The following is a 26,964-nucleotide window of genomic DNA, read 5'->3' as shown; positions in this document are numbered from 1 at the left end:
TTTAATCTTCAAATATCTTGACAATGAGATCGCCTAACACAACGAACAACATCAACTGATGGACAAAAAAAATTCTTTTTTTTTTTAAATCAACTCAAATTTGACGCAATCATATCTTTAAACAACCTATCATTCCGAGATTCTGCTGCAAATTCTTTTCTGAGAATTTATGAAAATCTAAGTATATATTACTTTCAAATAAAAGAAATCATGGTAATATTTATTAAAGCTGTGAAAGAAAATTGAGTTGTTTGTTAGGTCGCAGCACTAATTGCACTATTCATATTATACAAAAATAGGCACCACATTTGTTACACATGCAAATAATAATAATACATGTAAATATTTGTTACTAGCACTTCAAATGAGGAGCTGCTAGTAGTTCAATAAAAAATGGCAGTTTCAATCACTCGTGCGTAATCTTACTGAAGCGGTTGATGCCTGGGCAAGTAGTTTCCAGCTTCTAGTAGTGGCTTTGTTTTACACCCTATACATAAGCTGTCGAGAGAAAAAATGAGTAAGCAGTCTACACAATCAATTAAATCTGGCCATTTTCGGTATTGTTAAAAATATGGACATTGAAACAAAACTAAAATTAGCACCAAAAAATTTAATCCAGTTTTAATGTTTATCAGTCGCTATGAATATTCTTTGCTTGAATCAGATACTTGATAAAAAGAAATCTTGTTCTGTAAACCAATATAAATTTTAGTTTTGCTAATGATAGCAAACCGATGTTTGAAATTTACAGTCTTAAATACTGTATACAGTAACATTTTAATAAATTGACGAGTTATTATCATGATGTATTGTATCACATCTAAGAGGTGTGAAGTTGATCACACAGAGCTTTTCATGTTTCATGGCAAGCTGTGTTAAAGGTTAAAGAATTTGGCAAATTTTTTTTCGTATTTTTCGTTGTATCTTACGCTTCAAAGAATTCCATTTTAAACTAGCCTAACTAAAAATTCAAAAAGTTGTATAGATGATGTAAAAACATCAAAACATTCCCATCCAAACCTTCTTTTTCATAAGAACAGGTTCAAATGAGACAATTCAAGCTACATATATAAATAGATTGTCGTAAAATTATACTTGGCTGTCTTTGTTTCCAGCTTTTGTTTTGCTGGTTATACTATGTATGACAGGCATGCAAGTTAAAATACAAAATGGTTAAACATATTTACTTTCTATTCAATGGTTTTGTCTGCACAAAATAAAAATTAAGTCTTATGATTTATCCAGGACTGAGTGCAAAGCAAATGTGAAATGGAGTCCCGGGTTATCATTTGTGAAAATTCTTTCTGAACCTAGATACACTTAATAAAGTCACCGGTGTAGTATGAACAGGATTTTGACAATGCCCCTTTTTGCTAAATTAATGGCTAGGGCAACATACCCATGCAGCCAGCCTGTAACTGCTAAGGCACACTGACAAAATGCTACACCAATTGACTTGGCAATCATTTATGCTACAATACAAACTGTAAAGCTAGCAAACAATTGCATTTTTAGCATTGGTCAAAAACAGGAAACAAATTACTTTTAAATCAAAGGCAAACTTGACAAACTAATGTAATAAAATACAAGAAATACAAATTGTGCTTGCGCACGTTTTCGCATTTGTTAAGCTAAATAGTAATGCTGGTGGCAAAAATTACATATTTTAATATTCATACATGGGCAAACATATAATTTCTTTTAGCTCTGAAAGGCCCAGCATATATGAGAATTGTTACAAGAATTATCCATCAGCTATTATTTTTGGGTTTTTTTCACTTAAAATGGGTACACAAACCATGACTATCAGAAACTGGTGAAACATTTTTGGTCAGTTTTTTAAACATTCTCTTGCACTCTGTTGGCTTCGACAAGTTAGTTATAGTGGCCACTGTTGTTTTTAACATGTAGCATTACAGAAAGCATCGAGTTCAGCACATCCTGTGAGTTCCAGAAGAACATAGCTATTTGGTTTCAGTTCATCTAATAAGAACTCCACAGGTTTTATCTTTGTAAGCATTGTTTTCCCCACACTTAAATCAATTCATACTGATTCAAGTTGACTTTAAGACCCTCCCATTTGACTTCCACGGGTTGTGTCACAAAAATAATTGAGAACAGTGCCCTTTAGTGATTTCAGTGGAATATAGTGCATTGATTTAGGTTACTTCCCAATTGCACAAGCAGGTTGTACCTCAAAAAGCCTTGGGTTTAGTGCATTAGTTTAGTTTCTGAGCTTAATGAACCAGTAATTTAATAGTGATCCAAATTAAGATATAAAGCTCACTTTTCGCACATTTTAGGAAGTGCGCTTACATTTTCCTTGTTGGCTATTTGGGAGATAGATACTATCAGTTGGTATTTGAGTGTGTATTACTTTTAAACACGTCTAAGGCACAGTGCATTTGATAACGAGAAACGTTTAATATGATTAATACAAACTTGGAGAACGATGTTGAATTGCATATTTTTATAGTATTCCATTGGTCTTGTCGAAATAACTTTCTAATTGACATACTTATGCGGTCTATCATCGTTAGAGTGAGGAACACTTCAGCCGTATAAGGTCGACTTGACAAATGCAATATCTTTATGTTAATATTCGTGTCATTGGATTCGGGTCATTTTTTAATTTTGCATCAAGGGATGATTTTCGGCTACTTTATTTTGCTAACATTTATCTGTACTGGCATTAACATGCACAAAAACTGCACCAAACTCAACTCTAAATTTGGCAAAACCGGGTATTCAGCAAATCGACTAGAATACCAGATTTTAAAGCATTCTAAGGTTTAACGACCTATTATTATACACCAATTTTCTGCAGTGAACATATTAGCCAAATGAAAATAACGGTTTGTCACAGACAATCATCTCATATTGGTCCGCTTATCGACAAGCTTACCTTTAGTTCGCGTTACAAATGCTAAGATATTTGCAGACGAGAAAGTAGCTTCAACTAGTTACCCAGACTATAGAGTCCGAGAAATCATCGCTACCGGTACGTTATGAAGGCACTTCTAAACCATTGGTCAAACCATTTAAGCCGGTCGCGTATAAGCTAAATAGTTATCTCCCCGTAGTTGATTCGACACATACCAGGTGTCAAAAACTAGCTGAGAGACATTTCCGGCACGTGCAGACACATGTTGCAAACAGAAAACTTGCCGTCCGTCAACGTGTCAGAGCATTCCATGCGCAACGGATAAAAAGACTGTCATACATTTAACAAGTAACTGTTTGTAGCATTGATTTACCTAAAATCTGTAAAACACAAACTATTTCGTCCACAATCTTTATATCTTATAGAGTTTATCCTGATTATTAATGTTTACGTGACCTGCTAGCTACTACTTGCGCAGAAGTAATTTCACTTCTTCGTAACAACAAATATAGTTAGTTTAAAAGAAGAAGAGGACGCTGACGCCCCGCTGCCGAAGCATTTTGAATATAAATCTTTTAGTATTTTGATTTAAAACTAGGCTACGGAAAAATGTTTTACAATAATTGATAGTTCGTAATAAATTGATTACACGAAACAATCCTAGAGCATGACAACCGAAATAATATTAAGCAATTCATTACTTACTGTCAATTGGATTATTTTTCATAGCCGAAGCAAAATCAGGCTTTCGTTAGATATATGTTTTCCAAAATAGTTTGATCACTGAATCCCATTTAGTAATCTGTCAAAGTAATCCTGATATGTTTTCATAATTTGTTGTTCTTGTTTATTGTGTGTTATTATAAAGCAATTAAGCCGAGGTTTTCGTAACGTGCTGGTTTTGTTTTTATGATGATAACCTTGTTTTGCTGGAGTCAGGAGGTAAGACTGCTTTAGCGATAAAGGAGAGTAGCGTAACAGATCTATAGTTTAAAGATTGACTTGCAACAAAATTCGCATTACTATGGCGCCTTACAGTGCCTCGCGTTGCGTGTTCACAACTCGAGTTGTACAACTAGTTTGTGTTATACTCGAGTTGTACAACTCGAGTTGTGAACACGCAACGCGACTTTTCAAAAGTAAGGTGCAATATATTGGTATTACAGTAGCATAACCGTAGATCTGATTATATTAACAATGGTATATCAATAGGCACCTGTTGGCTAATAGAAATTAAACTATGTATGTACTGTAAAACTAGAGCTAATAGCGAATTATTAGAATTATACTGTGCCGAGTTTGCAACTCGAGTTGTACAACTCGAGTTGCACAACTCGAGTTTGTAAATATAACTCGAGTTGTACAACTCGAGTTGCACAACTCGAGTTCATCAAAACCCAAGCCGAGTTCTTTCAACAGCAACTCGAGTTCAACAACTCGGCTTGAGAACATCTCATCGTTTCATTTTCTCTAGCTATATGGAATTTTTTTGTGCATCATTAAAGATGTAGTTGCGTCAAAAAAGTCAATTTAATGAAATTAGGACCCATAAAAGGCTAAAACATCAGCTACAATTTGATGCCATTTTTGTCTTTGTAGACCAACCCTGTCCAGAGATATATGCGTTTGAATGAGGCCCTCTTTTAAAAAGCTCACGTTCCAGCGGGTGCCTATTTCGTGACGTCACAAGCAAGATATCTGAAACGAAACCATGAGCGATAAATATGAGGTCACTTCGTTAGCCAATCATGAGCGCGATATTTTTATATAGGCTGTAATAAATGTTATCACTCGTAAAACGGGTTGTCTGTGATCTTGAAGATTCTCATCGTTAGAGAATTCCTTCTCATTCGATAGAGAATTCTCACCGTTACTGGTTCAACGCTTTTCAACAATTACTACATACAAGTTATACATAGTTATAAAATGGCTTCAAGTTCGAGCGACTGCGACTCAGAGTTATCTGAGCAACTTTTAGTCAAAGATTGGAGTAGACAGCCTATGGTGAAAGCTGACAGGCGTCAGCAGCGTTTTGCTGCAGAGAAAGACAGAATGGAGGTAAATTAACTTAGAGTCTTCTATACTTAAGTAAATGTAATATTTGTATAGTCATAAATACATATACTACTTAATAAAATGATAATTCTTTGCTATCTTCAATCGTCGTTTCATAGCTTATCTGCCGTTTTACCTAGCTTTAATATTTTTTTTGAATCTTTGGTAAATTAGAGTCATGATTACAAATTATTTTCACTCGTAGGAAGTGGGTAAAATCGATTGATCATTGCTCATCATTAACTACCAAAAACAAAGCTTCGAATTGCTGGTTTTGTATTTATATATTTAACATACCTATATTTTTGTTAAACGTTTACTCATATCGTGATTTCAGATTAGCAATCTAATTGACTCCCAAATTGAAACCTTACCGTAAATACACCTTAGAACGACATCAATGAATGTGTGTAATCATTACGTTTGTTTTATTGATTACAGGATGTTTACGTGGCACCACCAGTTCAGCAGTGGTGCAAGTGTGAGAATTGCCATGCGTGGAGAAAAAAGAGATGAACGTATGCTGGACAAACCACGACATGTGGCATTCCATTCCGCAAACTGGTATCAAATGCGTTACCGAAGCTGACGAAATAAAAGACCTTATAAAGCCAGGTCCATTGAGAGTGGCTTATTATAACTACTGCCACTACCATGGTAAGCCTATGAGGTTTGTAGCTGCTATTTTTACTGCTTACTTCAAGTAAGTTATCAAGATACTGTAAAAGTATAATATTTTGTTAGTGCCCAAGTATCCAGATGCGGAGAGCCTGGTACCATCTGAAAGACTGCAAGAACGCGAGATCTACAACATGGTGTGTAGGCAGAGGAGACTATGCGCTTATAGATCTCTGATATTCTTGACATATCCAACAGGACTTAGGAGGGGAGAGCGACGACCATTACCAGCCTGCGTGTATAACATGGTGCGAGCTGCATACCCTGGCACTGAAGATGATGATGAATATGCAGATATGGCGCATACAGAATTTGAATTTGCTGCAGTGGAGTAATTTTTATATACTTTACAAATATACTATAAAGATATAAATTTATATTTAATATAAATTAATATATTTATACATTTAAACTTTGTAGGCAATGTATAATATATACAAAAATAAAAAAGTAAAAGACAATGAATGCAAACGGCGAACAGCAAAATAAATGTAGCAAATAGAGTTGAACTACGAACAGAGAAAAGTCACAGGAATACAGTCAGACAATGGAAAAAATGTGGCTTGACAAACTTCTCGTCTCCTCTGTCTGGCTTCTTCCTCTACCTCATCAACGGACCTGCAGCTATAATCATTAACAAAACATAAAGTGAAACACTTGAATGTAAAATAGCGTTGTTAGGCAGGCATGAGAAAGCGGCAAGCGTATGACAAGGCAAGCCTATGTTTAGCTTCTTCAGGAAGCACACACATACTTACTGCAAGCAGGCTGAAATAAATATTGTTGTAAAGACAGTGAGTACATATAATCGATGAAATAATACGAATTATCAAATACGAACTAGCAGTTACTATATTTCTTACCATATTAAGAATTATATATTTCTTATCATATTTCTTCTTAAGCTTTCTTCTGAAAACTCGTCTTTCGTCTCACTGTTATCTTAATCTGGCACCCATTCTTCTTCATCCAAGGCTTTACCCTAAAAGAAGCATAGAAAATGAAGAAAAGTGCTATGGCATTTTAGGAAACTCATCTAAGTCTTTAACGTAAAAGAAGCATGAGAAAAGGAAAAATTGCTATGACATTTTATCAAAGTATTTGTAACTTACCAGATCTTCCTCTCGTTCCTGCGTCTCATCACTAGTATCACTCTCCATAATTAGACAATAACGTTGTAACTGCTTAGATGTAGAAGGAATGGAGCTTGCTTCATCGACTACTGGCATTTTTCTCTTAGATGGAGGTGAGGCTGGAAGATCAGTCCTGTGAATAAATGTTTATAGACTATCAATATATATTGTAAAAAAGAATCTCGTCCAACCATATGAAACAAGTTAACTGTACTCACTGTTTAGCATCGGTCTGGGTTGAAATCGACTGATACTTACGACGGTGAAGACATTTCCGTAGCTGTACCCCTTTGTCAACCTTAGAGGATGTTCTAGGTCCAAAGGACTCGGCAGGCTGAGAATTACGAACTGGTCTTTTCGATCGTGAACGAGGAAAAAAGGTTGCTGTCCTAGGCACTGCAGGAACACTAATATATAGACAAGAATTTTTTTCCGTAAAACACGAGTTGTTTTATATTTTCAAATTGGAAGCTCATAACATAACTTGTGAAATTCAAGGATTCCTAGTACTGTGCATTATCACATCTTACACCACTTACGCATCAGCAAGTAAGCCTCGAACCACTGCTCTGCGCTCTCTTGTAGGCAAAAGGGTAATTGGCTTCTGCTTCCTTGGGGTAGCAGCAGAATCAGCTTTAATGTGCAGGTTTCGTGTGGGAATTATATCCGAGTGCTTCTTTAACACGAGCCGGATATCTTCTCCTTGTTGGTACCTGTATTGGTGGTAGTTGCAGAAGCATTCCTCAGTAAAATGCTGGAAGCAAATTCTAGATGCGGTGTTATATCGAAAATTTGCTACATGCTTCTTCACAAATGCTGTCCATTTGGCTCGCTGTACATCTGTTGATGTCCTTCCCCGAGGCCAAGCAAATAGATGTTTGGTCTCTTCACAATTAGCTGCGGCACAGGAGAGAGCCCAATGTCGACTTGAAGACATTTCACTGCTACAACGAAACATTGAAGTGGTTATGCAGACTATTCTTAACAAATAGAAAAATATCAAGATATTCAAGTGTGTAACCTAATGTGACTTTGAAGAAAATGCTTAATATCCATAATATGGCCGAGATTTATGTTCGTACAAATACGTGGTGTGTCTACCTTATCTTAAAACTAAAAAGTTTAAAGATACGAAAAAGTGAAGTAAGTTGAATAACTACAGCTGTATAACCATGATGAATATTTCATACTTAAAGTATTTTCGTCAATTGAAATGACAGATTGACTAGTAAACCAGTCGAATGAACTACAACAGCGTTCTGCAACTATGAACTAAAATAGTATGGCTAATGTTGTTTTAATTTATAGAGCAACAAATCAAAACAAATGAAAATACTATTGACTTACTAAATAATGATTTGCCTTTTTACTTTAGTCTCTGTCAAACACAACGAAAGTTGGAATTTATGAGCAAAAGTTATTCGTATTTTCGCAATGCCGGTATATCGCTAGTAGCTTGATCAGCTAGTTGTTTCACGTACGAGTAGCAATTGAGTTGCGCCGACACAGATACCATAATCAACTTAGTTCGCTTGACCTAATTACTGTAGACCGGTAGAATTGGTAGTCGGTACCCAAATGTTTACACAACATTTGGAGAAAGTGAGCAGAACAAATTTTCAATTTTCGTTATTTGAGGCCTTTGAAACATTCATAATAATGCATCTGTAGCAGGATTTAAAATTTTAATCTAGCCAACATGAGCAAATACAAAATAAAATATATGTCTATAGAGCCGCGTAAGACTAGACTTATCGCAAATAGCCGATGTGAATACGAAAGATAGAGACAGGTTGCCTAACGCGTGACATCATTTTGGGCAAGGCTGGGCACGTTTTTGTGGCCTGAGCGTTTTTACAGCGATCAGATTTTTTCGGTTTTAATCTTCAAATATCTTGGGAATGCGATCGCGTAACGCAACAAACAACATATCAACTGATAGCGAAAAAAAAATGCTTTTTTTTAAGATGAACTTAAATTTGACGCAACTACATCTTTAAACGCCGTTGAAATAATTTCTATGTTCATTTTCGGTGTTCATTCAGTTTCTTGTCAGATTCTAGAGAAATGACTCTTTTTTCATTTGAAAAAGAAGTTGCCCGGCTGGCTGCGAATTTCTTTTTCCCAAACAGGTTTACATACGGCAGTAAAATTTTGGCTCATGATTGGCTTTAGTAATTGAGTTTTAGTAACCAAAACTTACATCATTACATTAGAAATCAATATAGTTATAATTATAGAAAGAAAGACAAAATTCTAAATAATGTAGCAAAACTGATGTTATCATTCAAAAAGTGCTGTTAAAACGTAAGAGGCGCTCACTTAAAACTCATTAATTTAAGCCATTTTGAATAGAATTTTGGAATTTTGTGTTCCTCTCTAGTTATAACTATTGACTTTCAATGTAATGATGTAGGTTTTGATTACTAAAACTCAATTACTAAAGCCAATCATGAGCCAAAATTTTACTGCCGTATGTAAACCTGTTTGGGAAAAAACTTTCGCTGCTCGGTTCTGATATAGATTGTTTTGAGTTTGCTTTTTACATTCTACAATTGTTTTTGTCTCTTTATATTTATAGAAATGAATATGCGCAAATCTCGCCAATATATATAATTTAAATATGTATACATATTTAAATTATTATTATTAAATTTCTGTAAATGAGTCAACCCAATTACTCACTTTGCTTTCTTTACGTTAGTTTTGTGTAACACAACTCGAGTTCATCAAAAACCCAGGCCGAGTTGTACAACACGGCAACTCGAGTTGTACAACTCGAGTTGTGAACGCGCAACGCGAGGCACTGTAAGGCGCCATACATTACAGTTATTTGGTATCAAAGGGTTCACCATGTCTTACTCTGTTGTGTTGTTTGTGCCAAATATGTAGAAATGTGATTACAAGCTCTCAAAAGCTCAAAAACGAAAAGCCGCCGTAGATTGGAATCTCTTTATTTCGATGACGTAACCACAAAATTGGATTATCGTCTTGTCACGTATGTTCTCATGTGAGTTGAAAGGCTAATACAAAGCTCAATATAAAACTTATCGTAGTACTAGTTTATGACAAACACTTTGGGTTTTACCGAAGACCCCGTATCAAATATAGATGCTCGCTACTTTACAGTTTTGTTTCGGTTTGGTCTAATTGGCAAGTCGTAATCTAATCATGTGACCCAATACTTCGCAAATAATTTCTGCAGCACTTTTCGATTATCACAAGTGACAACAGGCTCGTCATGATTATCAGACAATGATATGTACTCCTTCAAGCAAAGGCTTAAAAATTAAACGAACTTTTACGGTAAGTTATAAGATGTCACGGCTAAAAGTGACAGCATTACGATGACGATAAAACAGACGCGTAAAAATAATAGACATAGTTTTATTGAATGCGTGAAGTATATTTGGGAAAATGTTTCGACGAATAAGGTTGCATGAAAGCGTAGACAGAAACCATCTCTCACAACTACATCACATTTGAGCCGATTTGGAAAGGGAATCTAAACTACGGCGGTCTCGTGTGGCTGCTGTTTTCTGTTCGTTTTTTGGCTTTTAAGAGCTTGTAATCACCTTTTCACATATTTTGCACCTACAACACAACAGAGTAAGACATGGTGAATCTTTTCATATCAAATAACAGTAATGTGAATTTTGTTGCAAGTCAACCTTTAAGTACGGTTAAAGATGTAGTTGCGTCAAATTTAAGTTGATCTTAAAAGAAAGCATTTTTTTTTCTCTATCAGTTGATATGTTGTTTATTGTGTTACGTGATCGCATTGCCAAGATATTTGAAGATTAAAACCGAAAAAATCTGATCGCCGTAAAAACACTCAGGCCACCAAAACGTGCCCAGACGATGCCTCAGGCCTCGGGTGCCTCAGGCCCCAAAACGTGCCAAAATGATGTCACGCGTTTGGCAACCTGTCTCTATCTCTCGTATTCACATCGGGTATTTGCGATAAAAGTCTTGTCTTACGCGGCTCTATTGGCATATATCTTATTTTGTATTTGCTCATGTTGGCTAAAATAAAATTTTAAATCCTGCTACAGATGCATTATTATGAATGTTTCAAAGGCCTCAAATAACGAAAATTGAAAATTTGTTCTACTCACTTTCTCCAAATGTTGTGTAAACATTTGGGTACCGACTACCAATTCTACCGGTCTACGGTAATTCTGTCAAGTCACTTATGTAGAACGCGGTCTTTGTATAAGCACAGTTCTGCAGCTACCCATACAAACGATAAACAGCCTCCCATAAGCCCCGCCCACATTATGTCGCCTATTACCTATTGCCTACGTACTAGTTTCTTACTAGTAGTGTTCTTACCGAATACTAAATAAGTGAAATAAGCAAGCCATTTCTTTGAAAAGAATATAGACAGGGATAGAGTTTTAAGGATGAGAAGTCTGCCGCAAACTGGATTTGAACTCACATTCTCCAGTTCTGCGGACACCCATATACCATATCCGATTCACTACAATATTCTGCAAATCATGTTTTGCATTATCTTCAACAATATTATTTTATTATATAATTTTTACAAGCAAAAATATTTTCATCTCGGCATAAAGCTTTTATTAAAAATATTCATCAAGTCATGGCCACTCACATAGTATTAGCTGATACAATAAGACAAATTCATCTACTGCAACAAACTCAAACAAAACATCATCCAGCACACATTCAAGTCTCGCTTTCTCCTTTATGGCAGTTTCCACACTGACAAAGCTTCTTCGGCTGGTGGGATGACATAAACATTCTGTAATCAGTAAAACAAGTAAATGTAAACAAAGTAGATGCAATAAATATGTCATTCATAGATATGTCATTCTAAAGCGTATCTATTGACAGCTTCCAAATTGGGAGTTGAATAGATTGCGAGTGTAATTTTAAAAACGAATAAACATTTAATAAAGGCACAAGTACGCCAAGCCAACGATTCGAAGCTTTGGTTCTGGAAATTAAAGATTTGCAATGATCAATCGATTTTACCCACTTCCTACGAGTGAAAATAATTTGTAATCATGACTCTAATTTACCAAAGAAAATTCGAAAAAAATATTATAGCTAGGTAAAACGGCAGATAAGCTATGAAACGATGATTGGAGATAGCAAAGAATTATCATTTTATTCATTAGTATATGTATTTATGACTATAAAAAATATTACATTTACTAAAGTATAGAAGACTCTAAGTTAATTTACCTCCAATCTGTCTTCTTCTGCAGCAAAACGCTGCTGACGCCTGTCAGCTTTGGCCATAGGCTGTCTACTCTAATCTTTTACTAAAAGTTGCTCAGATAACTCTGAGTAGCGGTCGCTCGAACTTGAAGCCATTTTAAAACTATGTATAACTTAGTAATTGTTGAAACGCGTTGAGAACGAATTCTCTAATTAGGAGAATCTTCGAGATCACAGACAACGCGTTTTATGAGTGATAACATTTATTACGGCCTATATAAAAATTTCGCACGCATGATTGGCTAACGAATCGACCTCATATTTATTGCTCGTGGTTTCGTTTCAGATACCTTGCTTGTGACGTCACGAAATAGGCACCCGCTGGAACGTGAGCTTTTTTAAAGAGGGCCTCATTCAAACGCATATATCTCTGGACAGGGTTGGTCTACAAAGACAAAAATGGCATCAAATTGTAGCTGATGTTTTAGCCTTTTATGGGTCCTAATTTCATTAAATTGACTTTTTTGACGCAACTACATCTTTAAGATTGATAAAGCAAGATACAATGGTGATTGCATATCATATACAGTGTTGCGTTAGTGCCAATCGTATAAAAACGTAGGAGTGAGCGTTAAACCTAGAAGATGTTGACTAAGGTTTTCATCGATGCCAAAATCACTTTTGAGAACCTGGCATGCCTTTAAATATTTAGCCAGTCCCATGAAAATTAATTGCATAAGAATTTGACAAAATTTATTTAGTGATGTTTTTTGGTGTCATTTACTCTAAAATTAATTAATAATATTAAACTCGTCTCCTATGATCTACTTTCTGCCTTTCATGAAATTTGCATTCAAACGTTATGCAAATACTATGCGTTTTCCTATGTGTATATTATATTGTACAAAAATAAAAAATGTTTTCCTAATTCTAGGGATAACATTAAGACAAACTTGATTAATATCAAACTTTGCGAACTTCTGCATTATTGCAATACAATATAGGTCATATTGATAGTGTAAAGGAAGTCTGGAAGACTTCTTCACGAGGCACCACACCAATCTCAAATCATCTGCACAGAGGTAGTCAAATATATCTTTATGTATTTCTACAAACACAATATACAATGAAATACATATTGCCCCAAAATACTGGAATTTTCAACCTTTACCATCCAAACATTGTTGAAGCGTTGTAGGTTTGTAAATTAGCACATATATGTATGTATGCAGTTTCATTTCACATTTTGTTTATACCTTATAATATAGTGTATAAATATACCTTCTTTAATAACATATGTATATTATTAAAAGATGCTTTACCCATTGTTTTTTAAATTTTAATTCGTGGGTTGTTCAAAAATTAACGCAAAAGTAGACTAGGCAGCATTTTAGTTTTGCATTCGGGCACTGATAACATTAACATAACTGATAACATTAACATAACTGATAACATTTAGTGAAATTAACATTACGCTTGATCTTCAACGACAAAATCTACTCATACATTGTTAGAATATTTTATCTTCGGAAGTCTACAAGCTCTTTGAATTAATAAAAATAATTTTGGGTGAATGGAGTAGTGGTACCTTTTTCTCTGCCTTGAAAATAATTTACCTTTAATAGGTAAATTTAGGTATATCCCCGCATATAAGCCAATTCTAGAACTCAAAATAACTACCAAACTAAAGGGTCCAGCGTGTAACTCTGAGTGAAAGCAAACGAAATGACACTATGCTAACTTAATTTTAAGGACTACAACTCAAACCTTTGTCAACTCAACTTTATCGATAGAAGTACAACATAACAATAATGGTTACCACTAGCATTAACTTCTTGCTACTTAATAAAAAACTTTATGAAAACAATTAAATATTCGGTAAAATCAAATATTTAGCATTTGGTGCTTCTAAGCTGTCATAACATTTGACCAAATTATGTAGCATAAAACTACATCTTCTGATGCTATAAAAAAAAGCCACAAATGTGCTGCAGAATGAGTTTGGAAACTTCTTTTTGTCCTTTTTTTATCGTGGTTGACAAGTTAAGCATGTTCCGAGTCTGACGAGTTACCACTATTACTACAGCTTGCGGTATTGTTATTACTTCTAAACATAAATACTCACTGTCACCAATTATATAAAAACCCCACAGAATTGGTTACGGCCATCACGTGGGCGGGTTTTAATGGTCGAGCTCTGTTGAGATGAACCCAAACATGTCACCAGAACAAAGAAGTATGCTGAATAAAGCCCCTTGTAAATTTACAAATATTATGAACAATGGTGGTCATTTTACTGATCTGTTGGTTTCATGTTGTTGTCAAGTAAATATAGTTGCCCAATATTGTCAAAATCAGTCAGTTGCTATTCATGTTAATAGTCACCATTGTGAAATGGCATAAATTTGGTTTTGAGATTATGAGTATGAAAACTATACTGCAAAGCTTTTCCTGCTGTCCCATCTTATTGGCCAGGTCAAACAATGTGACAACAATAAAAGACTGTCATTGGTGGCATAATATTAATCAAAAACTAGAAAAAAAGGCCATTGTTTGGGTGATTTCCAGTAAATTATATTTAACATCAAGCATATACTAAGATCCTATGAATCTCAAAATTGGTAAAAATAGGTAATTTGGAATGTTTTATTTTCCATTAATCCATTTTTCTGCTTAGGTATTACCCGTACACTGTAGAAATTCGAGGTTTCCTGATTCATGGTTTGTTATCCGTGACCGACGCATACCTGCTTTTAAAATCTAGACCCAAAGACATAACAAGGCAATGCGACCGCCCCGAGAAAACTGTGTTAACTCCCGAAACCCAGGCTAGCACAATCCCAACAGAGCTCGATCATTAAACCTCCTCCCGCCCATATGATAGCTGTCGCCAATCCTTGTGGGGAGGGAGGGGGTTTATATCATTGCTGTCACTACTGCTACTGCCCAATAGATAATCATCAGAAGTACATTGATATACAATTTGTAAAACCTATGTAGATGTAAAGCGTCTGATTAGCACGAAAAAGAAATACCCTTAGGACACTTATATTTCGCTAGTATTTAGTTTCATGAGTTACATGCAGAGTAAAATTTCACTGCAACTTAATTTCGCAGCTCTGGTGAGTGCGAAAATATAGTGATGTGAAAATAAATGCAGTGGAACAAACATAATGAGATTCCTCAGGTTCAGTTCACCGCAGGCCTGTATTCACTGGTTGCAAGTTGGGGCGGCTAATGTTAGGCGACTAGTTATGAACACCTGGGGGTGTTGAGGGGGCCGCTGTAAGCCCCCAACTGGTTTTTCTTATGTAGAGCCTCAGCCGGGCCTCCGTGTGAAGTTTTAAAACATTTTATCGGAAAGTATCAACATTTTTCTTTTTTTTGAGATTTGTTTTGTTTTAGGCGATGTGACTGACGAGACGTTTTTAAATTAAAATAGGCAAAAGTTGACCACAGTTAAAACGCTCAGAAGAAAGACATCTTTTTCTTTTGAGTGTTTTAACAAAGATCAATTTTGCCGATTTTATTTTAAGTTTATATGGTGGTTTCCACGCTTTCAATGAGACATGACCACGTGAATGTTTGGTAAAACTTGATATTTTGCAAACCTTTTAAAGGTCGTTAACAAGAATATTTTGCCACTGATGATGATAATAATGACGCCTAAGAACTACTAAAAGTGGATGTCTGTCTCTATGGCTTCGAATAAAGTGATATTCTAGAGCGATAAAAACCGTCTCCATAGCCGTTGGGCAAATAACTTTTCGATTAAATGATGTTGAGGTCGAGTTATTTGAAGCAATTTATCATTGCGTGGGAACGGACCAAACAAATTCGTTCGAGTTAACCTTGTGTTTGAGATGAAATGTTACATTTTATCCGAGGGCAAGTTATCCGAGTTTGACTGTACTTAGCCGCAGAAAGTCTCTAAAAAATTGGAACGGCTCAGCCGGCCAGCTGCTCCAGGGAATACGGGCCTGGTTCACCGATAAGAAAAAAATTTCAATTTGGGACTAGTCTGTAATTGTGAATCGCAGGTAGAATGGTGTGGCCGAGGTCGATAATGCAATTTGATCGCTTGCTGCCATTTTTTTCTTGGACTATCAATGAACAAAGCTATTTAATTTCGCGGCTTCGCTCGTTCGTTATGATAGTTTAGTTTTGCACATAAAATTTTCGCGAGAGGATGACTCCGCGAAAATGCGAAAGTTAGATGAGGCGAATACATAAGTGTCTTAGGGTAGTTCTAAAATTGTGTTTTTGCAAGGGAAACAAAGGTTATTGTGAGATACAAACATGCTTTCAATTGGCTCACCGTAAACATAATTGTTTCATCTTGATTAAACAGAGACACGATAGGCTAATTATACAATCACTCACCAATCAGAAATGTTTGTATCAAACTTGCAAAAGTCACTCCATTTCCGCAATCTTTTGCTTTGATAGGTACGTCGGCGTGTTACGATTTATGAGGTCAGCTTTTATAAGAGCTCTTATATATCCCTTGATTTCAGGGCTGTTTTTCTATAGTCGGCCTAAATGCGAAATAGGCTTGTATGTGAAGATCTATGGTATCTTAGAAATTCAGCTGTCCGTTTTTATATGACTAGCTGCGCTACCCGTGTTGCCTGGGTATTAAAAATCAGCTTATAAACAAGAGGTAAATAGAGTTGCCTGCCACTTTCTATTAGCCTGGCATAACGCATTGCTGCCATTTAATGCTGCCATAAAGCATAGCTTGAATAAAAAATTGCGCTGGTGAAAAGTGCTAATAGAAAATTGATTTTCAAAGCAAGAAATATGAAAGAATAATTACACAAAAGGGACTTTTTTCTGTTAAAACGATTAGAATATAGAGAGAAAATGGTACCATCGTGAATAAATTTAAAGTTTAATAACACCAAACACAAAAAAGCTGACCTTTTCTAAGATGAAATATTTAAACTGCATTCTTTGCAGTTTAACTGGTCTCATTAATACCAATCAGTTGTTCGGCATCTGGTCAGGAGGGGGAGGGGTAAAATTTATTTCATTTTTTTATCCACATGTATAATATAATAGTCACATAGTAGACAGTATTGAAATGATTGTGCTCAATCACTTAATTATGTACTGATGCTGCCTTTGTTAAAAAATCTCATTGAAAAGCTGGAAAAATTCTGATCTCTTCTGAGTGTGTGTTTTCTCTGGGCATTAAACAGAACAAGCGCATGTTACGCGGAAAGACCTCCTGAGATTATTAAAGACAATTTTCTGATTCAGCCAATGGTCAGAATTACTACTGATACGTTTAAAATGATTTGCAAAAATACCAAAAATAAAATCGTTCTACAGTGGTAGTGAGAGCAAAGCTAGTTTGTTCCCATGGTACATGTCAGGGTAAATGATTCTTGATGCACTACGTTGAATCTGCTCTAGTCTTTCTTTACATGCAGATGATAAAATTGTGTGCCAAGCAGGTGCACCATACAGCAGTAAAGACCTGATATTAGATGTATAAAATGTTTTTAAACCGTCAGCATTGAAACCTAAAACCTCGATGTCTCCAGTCATAGTGGTTCTCCTGCCACTGGACTCAGACATATCCAGTCAATATTACAGAGACATTGTTTGTGCAACTGCTCAGCTGTTTTAAAAACCCGCACAGCCTCTGCCTGCAGTCAATTAAACAGACATCAAACTTAGTATTCGAGGGATTGTCTGCTCACATATGACAAGAAAACTTCAGTCTCACTGCAAAACACCTAAATTTTGCTTTCAGTTTCAAGTTTTTTCTAATTATGTACTCAAGTATGTTCGGTCAGTCAATTATTCGAATTTTAATATTTATTATTATTTTTAAATAATATTTATTCATTATTGAAAAATAATAAATAGTGTTAAATATTATTATTTATTATAATAAATTTTAACAATTTATTATTATTAATGTTCTTAACAAAAGATGTCTTAGTTCCTTTAAAGTTGTCTGTCCCTGTAAAAAGTGAAACAAGTTCAAACTACTTGGGGGTTGTTTTACTTTCATCATTACTTCATGAAATAGATGCTTATAATTTCCTAAGCAATGTTTATTTTTCACAGATTCTGTGCTGAAGAATGGGGCAGATGTTCTGTATAAGAGGAATGCTCAAACTGGCTTACAGGTGAATTTCACGTAAATCTTCTCATCCACTTGTCATTTGTATTATTCTTGTTACTTCATGTTATTTGTGTAGATAGTAAAAGGCTAGAGCTAGTAGCTGTAGCTTTTTGACGCTGGATTTACGAATTAACAATTTATGTTAGCGAAATAGTTCGGCCATTTTAAGGATAAGCATTCTGTTCAGGCCATGTTGTTAAGCAGTATTTTCATGTAGAATCATAAAATTTGAATTATAAGCTTTTTTGTAACTGGTTTAAATGCATGTCCTTGTATCTCAAAACCCCAACTACGATTCGGGCCAGCCGTTTGATGGCATAAAAATAATTTCTCATTCATCTTATTGAACAAAGCTTTATCTCTCATTTTCTATCTTATAGAATGCAATAATTCATCTCATTGTCGAAGCTGAGAAAGGACTACCTTCACTTGCATCTCCTTTGATTATTTCTAATAATATAACTTTTTAAATGAATCTGTAGACTTATAAAAGGTAAAGTAAGGTTACTATTTTAGCCCTGGTATTAGCTGAGCAGAGCTTATTGTTGAAGGTCAAGTTGTGCTAGTATTGAATGTTATCAGTGCCTGCTCGAATGTGGTACTTCTGCTCCGGAAATAGATTGTGATTGGTTGAATTATTTGAGAATTGGATATGGGGTTTTATAAACAATAACACGCAATTTCTTATATAGCACATCAAATGAATAGTCAAGACCGTAGTTGCTTTCCTGAGCCAAACATGCATTTGTGATTTAGCCGGTTACAAAAATCTGTTGCTTCAAATGACCAGAACTTTGGGGTTCTTCATAAACCTCTTCTCAACAACATGGTGTTAGCAAGAATATTGTTCTCCTGAAAATGCTCCAAAAGGGCCTTTAAGCTTGGCATTTCATGCACTAAATTTAATAGAATCGCTGTAGGCATTTCAAAGATATCACACTCGAGCATTCTGGCAACCTCAATGCTTTTGGTCTCATTTGGCTGTCAAGTTGCTAGTACTACAAATGTTGAAGTTAAATAATGAAAACTTCATTATTTAAAACTTTATTGCGCACACTTGTCAGTAGACAAAGGTGCGCAACTATGACCTTTGGTGTAGCGTAGAATTCCTTACCTTTTTCAACAAAGCGCCCGCATTAATTTATAACATGTGAATGTCCTTTGAAACACTTATCTCACAGTTGCTCAAGGTGAGCACAATTCCAAATCTACATCATCTGCACCATGGAACCATGTCATTAACCCTGATGGTTTATCAAGCCTCTCTTTATGAGCTTCATAGAGAGAAATTGCTTTGACACAACCATCTGAGATATAAAACTAGTCTCTTTAAAGAGGATGATGAAAGTTTGCCGGGCAGTACATGAGCAATAGAAAGATACACTTTCCACGGGGAAAATAATTTGCATCACAAACCACAATGTTATTTGCATTAGTAAAAAAGGAAATATCGTATGGTTACGCAACATCAAATATAGCTAGGATAGTGCAGCCATATGATTTACAAGCACATACCATGCCTGTCAAGGCCTAGATGAGTTCAGTTCGTCTTACTTCACTCGACCCTCTCTATGCATAATCTTACACAAAAGTAAAATTCTATCACCACAGACTATTGGAAAGACTTGATATTAGTTTAGTATTACCTCAATCATAATTTCTCTATGCTTCTATGTTAGTGTCAAGGCTATTTTCTGAAAAGCTGACGAAAGCGTACTCAAATTGTTTTGACATTTAAATTGATGACCACGTTAATCTTTGTTCGAAAGTTTTGACTTATGTCTTTGTTTTGTGCTATTATAGTATTTGTCAATGGTCTACGCTGTACACTATCACAGATTTTGCCATATGCTACCTGCTACCAAGAATTTGGTGTGTTAAGATGAAGTAAGCCACGTCCACCACTGTTCACAGCTTACCTTAATAATAAATATTACATGTAAAGTAGAATTCTAGGAAGTTTCCACTTTTCCGTGTAATGACATTTTAATTCATTAGATGTAGGATTAATCTGCATTTACCCCGCAAACAATGCTAATATAGTTAGCACTGCAGGTTGGTGCGGTCATACACAGGACATGACGACGTTTATTAAAAACTTTTGATTGTAGTGAACACATTCTAGCTGTCATAATGTACACAGCCTCTCGCTCAGTGCACGTACCCTGTTGTATGGCACCTTGTTGTATGGCGGTGTCAAGTGCGCATTGAATCATATGTATGTATTGTTAAAGGTTTCAGAGTGCTTTCTCTTTTTGACTTTCACAAAAGCTTGGTCTTATATGACCCATAACTTTAAATTGCCAAAGGTGCAGTTGGTCTTGCTACACCAGTGCTAGGCTCCCTAAAAACATATTTCTTGCTTTGCGCGTCTTCTGAGTCTACTAGCCATGGTTCAGCGTTTGAAAAGGTTTGTCATAGGTTCTTGGTTGCTATTGTAATCTACGTGTAAATCATTTTACAGAGACAGAACTGTTGCTATCTACACATAAGTCATTGTACAGGGGTAAAACTGTTGCTATATATGGGTCAGTAATTGTACAGAGGTAAAACTGTTGCTATATGTGTGTCAGTAATTGTACAAAGGTAAAACTGTTGCTATATGTGTGTGTCAGTCATTGTACAGAGGTGAAACTTGCAATATACATATATCATATATGTATATATATATCACATATATATGGGATATATATGTATAAATATCACATATATATGTGATATTTGTATATATATCACATATATATATGTGATATATAAGTATAAAAAAATTGTTTCCTCACCCCGGTTAACCCGTATGGGTAGTAATTTCTGCTCTAACTTGGGTCTCCTACCAGAGACCCGAGTTAGAGCATCTATATACATGTATATATATATATATATATATATATATATATATAGATGGTAACATCTATGTCGAAGTCATTGTAGAGAGGTGGTACTTTCACCTGGCCATGGCTGTCTATAAATTACTGGGCATCTGCAGATCTCTACTGGCAACAGAAAGAGGCAGGTTTAGAATGTTAATAAGCTAACTCTGACATGAAGACTTGTGGTGAGAATAATGGAAGCATTTGCATTGCCAATTGACTCTATTAGTATCATACCATTTCTCTCTGGGCTGGATGCTTGCCAAACCAATCAGAGATTAAAAGGATCTTCAAATCTATGTCAAATGTATTATGATATAGGTCACTAATTCCATGGTTATAAATAGATAGTATCTCAGAGCATTTGTGTAGAAAATATATCTGATCACACTGATCTTTTGGCTATTAAGAGAATGAGTCAAGATTTTATGCCGTGAACCATAAAGTTCTTTTCATGAGTATGAAAGCTATTCTAAGAAACGGCCTCTTAAATATGCCTCATCATTTTTCAGTTTTTTTCTAGCCAATAATTTCAAATTATTTATTGAACTCAGTTTCTAGTCCGATTTTTATTAAAACTCGTTCGATGCAAGTTGGTTGTCGCAAATCAAAATCTTCTGATCCTAGCTCGACCAATCTTATCTTATCTGATTATCGTAGGTTTGTGTTACTGTTCACCAATCAGTAACAATCTAGCCATGAATCGACATAGTACCAGCAAAGATCGGTAAAATGGATTGATGCAATTGTTGCTATACGACTTGAAAAATTGATACAGTCAGGGAAAACATTACTCATGGATGAAAGTCAACCCTGAAAGATCGACCGGATTGTGCTAAGAAAAATGGTCGAAGCTTCAGATAGCAAAAAATACAGTAGACAAATTGTGTACTCGCAAAAATATATTTTTAGCATTGAAATGTTACAAAAAAATCATAACAAATCAAGCAGAAAAAGAAAATCCTAAAACTTCTGAAGTACGCAATGCTACGATGGCTATAAAGGCGCTGACTGAGTTTGAGAATTGACCATCTTAGGAAATATTAGAGACCAACTAACATTTTAGTAAGCGTGTTCAATTTTTAGTCATTTACATTGGCTAATAGTTGACCAATGTCGCAGTTTTGATTCTAAACTTCCACTGTTGCTTCATGTGGGTCCAAAATAGTCTATCATTGAACTCTTGAATTATTCTTAAAATTCTTTAGCAAGTAGTCGATAAAACATTGACAGGTCGTCTGCGAGTGAAATTCAGGACATTTAATAAAAAGTTATCTTTTAGTAGCGTCACTCGAAATAGATCACAGGTGTGTGTAGTATTAATAGTAGTAGCCATATTTGCTGTTTAATATCTATTAGGAGGATATACCTGAGCTAAATTGTTGTTTGAATGATTCTTATGCAATAATATATTATGCAATATTGACACTGGTGGACATTGTAAATGGCATCGAAAACATCCTATAGTCAACTTCCTTGTGGTCTTCGCCAAGAAAAGAAAACATTAATTGTTAAAGCTTGACTTGCAACAAAATTCACATTACAGTTATTTGGTATCAAAAGGTTCACCATGTTTTACTCTGTTGTGTTGTAGGTGCCAAATATGTGGAAATGTGATTACAAGCTTTTAAAAGCTCAAAAACGAACAAAAAATCGCAGCCCCACGAGACAGCCGTAGTTTGGATTTCCTTTCCAAAACGGCTCAAATGTGATGTAGTTGTGAGAGATGGTTTCTGTTTACACTTTCATGCAATCTTATTCGTCGAAATATTTTCACAAATATACTTCACGCATTCAATAAAACTATGTCTATTGTTCTTACGCGTCAGTTTTATCGTCTTTGTAATGCTGTCACTTTTAGCAGTGATATCTTATAACTTACCGTAAAAATTCATTAAATAATTTAACCTTACCCCGAAGGTGTACATATCATTGTCTAATAATCATGCCGAGCCTGTTGGTCACCTGTGATAATCAAAAAGTGCTGCAAAATTTATTTGCGAAGTATTGGGTCACATGATCAGATTACGACTTGCCAATTAGACCAGGCCAAAACAAAACTGTAAAGTAGCGAGCATCTATATTTGATACAGGGTCTTTGGTAAAACCCGAAGTGTTTGTCATAAACTAGTACTACGATAAGTTTTATATTGAGCTTTGTATTGGCCTTTCAATTCAGAGAACATCGCGTGACAAGACGATAACCAAATTTCATGGCTATGTCATCGAAATAAAGAGATTCTAATCTACGGCGGCTTTTCGTTTTTGAGCTTTTAAGATCTTGTAATCACATTTCCAAATATTTGGCACTTACAACACAACAGAGTAAGACATGGTGAATCTTTTGATACCAAATAACTGTAATGTGAATTTTGTTGCAAGTCAACCTTTAAGTTCGCACACAATATCCGTCAATAATTCATTTAGTATGACAAGCAGTTATGGTCATACCTCACTTCTAAAATAATATGGCGGTAAATACAAAAACACTATTGCATTTGACAAACCTTTTAGCCCTGAATGTGACCCCACGAACTCCGAATACATTTTTATAATAGTGTATGTATAACAGTTTTCAATGCGCTGTATGACAGCTCTTTGCATGACAACTCAGCCAGCAAGGTACAGCCTTCCAAAAAATGCTAGTCTGTTTTCTCTAGAAGTTTAGTATTGTAGGAATATTTTTCTTACAGTTGAAAACTAACTATAGCACTTACGAACTGGCAACAGGAAACTTACTTGTTTGGAGAAGAATTAACCTTAAATTATGGAACATGCTCAATTTCTATATGCAGAAGTACAACCAACCTAATATTTTATGTGACGTTACGCTTCAAACACCATCGTCATGCGCATTCTAACCAATGTAATGAATATAACCACAGTTATTCTATTGTATAGCAATGTTGCTAGGTGGTGTAGTAGTTTAGTATGCCTGTCTGCAGACTTGGATGTTTGAGTGCAAATCCCATGCAAAGTGCAATTTTCATTCCTCAAACTTTATTACTATAACTGGACACACAAACGACAGACCAACAGACAAACACTGAGATTAATATCTATGCAGTGCGTCTTCGGGTTACGATTTCCTTGTTATACAAATTTTTTCGCCTCACTGTGTCACACTTGATGTTTGTTCGTCCCTGTCATGCATCATTTTTTGCCGTACGATATCAACAAAAACTTTCTCGCGAAATTAAAATTTGGCAATTGGTGTGTTGAATATGTCGAAATAACAAAAATGTTGATATGCTAATTGCCGAAATCCATCTCACAACACCTAAAAGAGATACGATACTCACTCTCTCTCAGTTTAGCATGGTTCGTTATAAATTATAGCAAAAACGAAACCAGAAACAGGTAATAAAGTTTTAACCGATCACAAAGTTGAAGTTTAGTAAAATACATACTAAAACTTAGCTTTTAAATGTCTATTTAGTAAGCTGAATTCATTTACCGTACTTTTCGGACTATTAACCACACGTACCCCTATATAAGCCGTACCTGCTTTATTTTCAAAAACCAATAATAAAACAAAACATAGGCCGCAACTTTGCATAGGCCGCAGAACTCAGGACGGTGCTTTCTAACACGGCAGCAACTTTGCTGGTTAGAACGGAATGGTGCCGTAAGGCACGGTTCCGTATTAAATGACACTTTTTAACCCAGCGCCTAACGGAACAGTACCGTCAGGCATTGTTTCGTTTTTTTCACCACTAGAGGTGCACTAGCCGGAGATTCAGGTTAATGCACCCTAGCGGTGAAAGAAAAAAAACAGAATAGCCGCACCCTTATATTAGTCGCATGGCTCAAAACACCAAAAAAAGTAGCGGCTAATAGTCCGAAAAGTATGGTAAGTTAAATTCAACATTTATGTTGTACATCTGTAGCGAAGTTAAAAACCTTGTAACCGTAGTCAATTTATTCATGGCTGAAAGTATATATACATGTATATATAGCCTCAGTTATCACCAAAGAATACATTATATGCATCGTTTCCATTGTGCAGATTTGGAATTGTGTTTCAATGGACATGCGCATGTTGCAGATTATCTCGAGCACTTTGGTATAAACAACGATTTCAGTCCCAGAGGTCATAGTAGAACACCCCTGCCTCACTTAGCAGCCTACTTTCGAAATTAGTTATGTGTGTAATAGAATTAGTGTGTAAAATATATATAATGGATTAGCTACCACAGCATTTTCTTGTGCATCATTCACAAGTAGCGTTTCGCAATTGTGAAACATTCGGTGAAAATTGTAGAGTTACACTCTCTTGAGTTGCGGGTTTTGGCTGTTTCCATATTGTGGATGACGTAAACTCACGGATAACCCGCATCACAGAAACATATTGAGTGTGAAACTAGTGCGAATTAGTTACATATGTTTGTATGACAATAAAGCTCAGGCTGTATAAACAGAAACATACAGGTTTAAAATGAAACTGCTGTCAACTTTAATTAAACAACAAACTCTTTCATTCATCTGCAATCATCCTTCTTCAGCGCCTGGTAGACACAGCTGCATTTAACAATTTATTAAGCAAAATTGACTTTAATTTGAGTTTAAACCAGACCTGCACGATTTGTCTCCCCATGCCAACTCGGTTAACGACCTCAACTTCAATCGAACACCGTTTATAACCGATACACATGGTGACTTACCACGGTGTCAAACGATGTCACAATTGCTTGCAGTTAACCTGACACCGAGGCCACCTGAACATCCTCAGTTCATGAACCTTAACTTCAGATTTTTGTAATGAAATATAAATATCTTTCGAGAATGGATGTGATATCTACGTATATGTAAAGCAAAGATTAAAAAATCCTTTCAAGAGAAAATAGTGTCAATTTTCATGGAAGATTTTGTGTATCCGGTCCAAGCACGTAGGCACAGCTTTTATGATATGGAGACGGAAACCGCACCAAAAAATCGCACCTCAAACTCGCACTGGTTAACCGGTGTTTCCGGTTTTGTCCGATGTCAGAAAATGAAAGATTCGACTCGATTTAAAAGAAACTAACCGCAACCACCGGATCAAAACAAAATATTGTGCAGGTCTAGTTTAAAGCTCTTGTGTTTCATAGCAGAAGACATATATTTAATGTGCGACCATCTTTGGAGTAAGTCTCTGTCGAATCTGTTGGTTGAAGTGTTGCGCAGAGACTCTCACTAAAGTAAGAAGTCTTCCTGTTTGTGATCGCATAATTAAATTTTTGTGACAACTAGACTCTAATCTAGTTCAATCATAGTCAACCCTAACCGATCTGTCAACTAGTATTTATCTCACTGTTTCTTATCATTCATCCAGTTCTTGCAATCTAAATCTAGTAACAATCATGTTGCCCTGAATTTGATCTTGAACCCTCAGGGTCTGTGAGCACAGGTTCTAACCATTATGCTAAGCTGTCCTTATCAATCTTAAATATCTTATCTATCTTATCTTTTGGAGCAGCATTTTTTCCCACAATGCATCACTTCAGCATATCGGAATTGTATTACCCTTTTTCTAGCCGGGAGGCTACAATCTGAGTATGTGCTTTTTTATTATTAATATTACTTTTTGCAATTGTTTTTCTTTTGAAAGTTCTTAAAAACCTTATATTCATTAACTTTTTTTAATTTGCCATTTTCAAATGTGCCATTTCAATTTATGTGCCTTCAATTTATAGTTTTACTAGCCACTATTCCTAAAGCCAATCACCAAAAGCAGAACTTTACACAAGCACATTTGTATGTTGTGTTATTACGATTAGGATTTGCCTCTACATTCTCTAGAGTTCTGTTTGATCTGACAATGTACCCGCCTGCGCATCACTGCTTTAGTGATATCTTCAGATGCTTCCGATATCTCATTTTTATGTTTGTACCCATACAGTTAGATTCAAAATTTTGATAGATGGCTTTTGCTGCAGCAGTAGCCTTTTCATAAGCGCGCTTCTATGTTCTCATTATTATCATTAACTCAACATATTCAGGATTTATATTTTGTTTTTACAGATACTTGTACTT

At 35.5% G+C, this 26,964-nt stretch overlaps 1 protein-coding gene across 2 annotated transcripts in view; it reads right to left on the bottom strand.

Moving 5' to 3' along the window:
- The window catches only part of LOC137403785 (connector enhancer of kinase suppressor of ras 3-like), an 82,974-nt gene that overhangs the window by 44,223 nt on the left and 11,787 nt on the right, over positions 1–26,964 (bottom strand). The window contains exon 1 of one of the 2 annotated variants that reach the window (XM_068089827.1): positions 2,906–2,970. The exons of the other annotated variant lie outside the window; for it this stretch is intronic. The gene's annotated coding sequence lies outside the window, so the exon portion shown is untranslated. Of the gene's footprint in view, positions 1–2,905; positions 2,971–26,964 lie in introns of those variants that run through there. 2 annotated transcript variants of the gene reach the window in all.

Source organism: Watersipora subatra, chromosome 9 (genome assembly GCF_963576615.1).
Source record: "Watersipora subatra chromosome 9, tzWatSuba1.1, whole genome shotgun sequence".
NCBI classification, from domain to species: domain Eukaryota; kingdom Metazoa; phylum Bryozoa; class Gymnolaemata; order Cheilostomatida; family Watersiporidae; genus Watersipora; species Watersipora subatra.
Note: the sequence above shows the minus strand (reverse complement) of the source record. Positions and strands in the feature narration are given on the sequence as shown.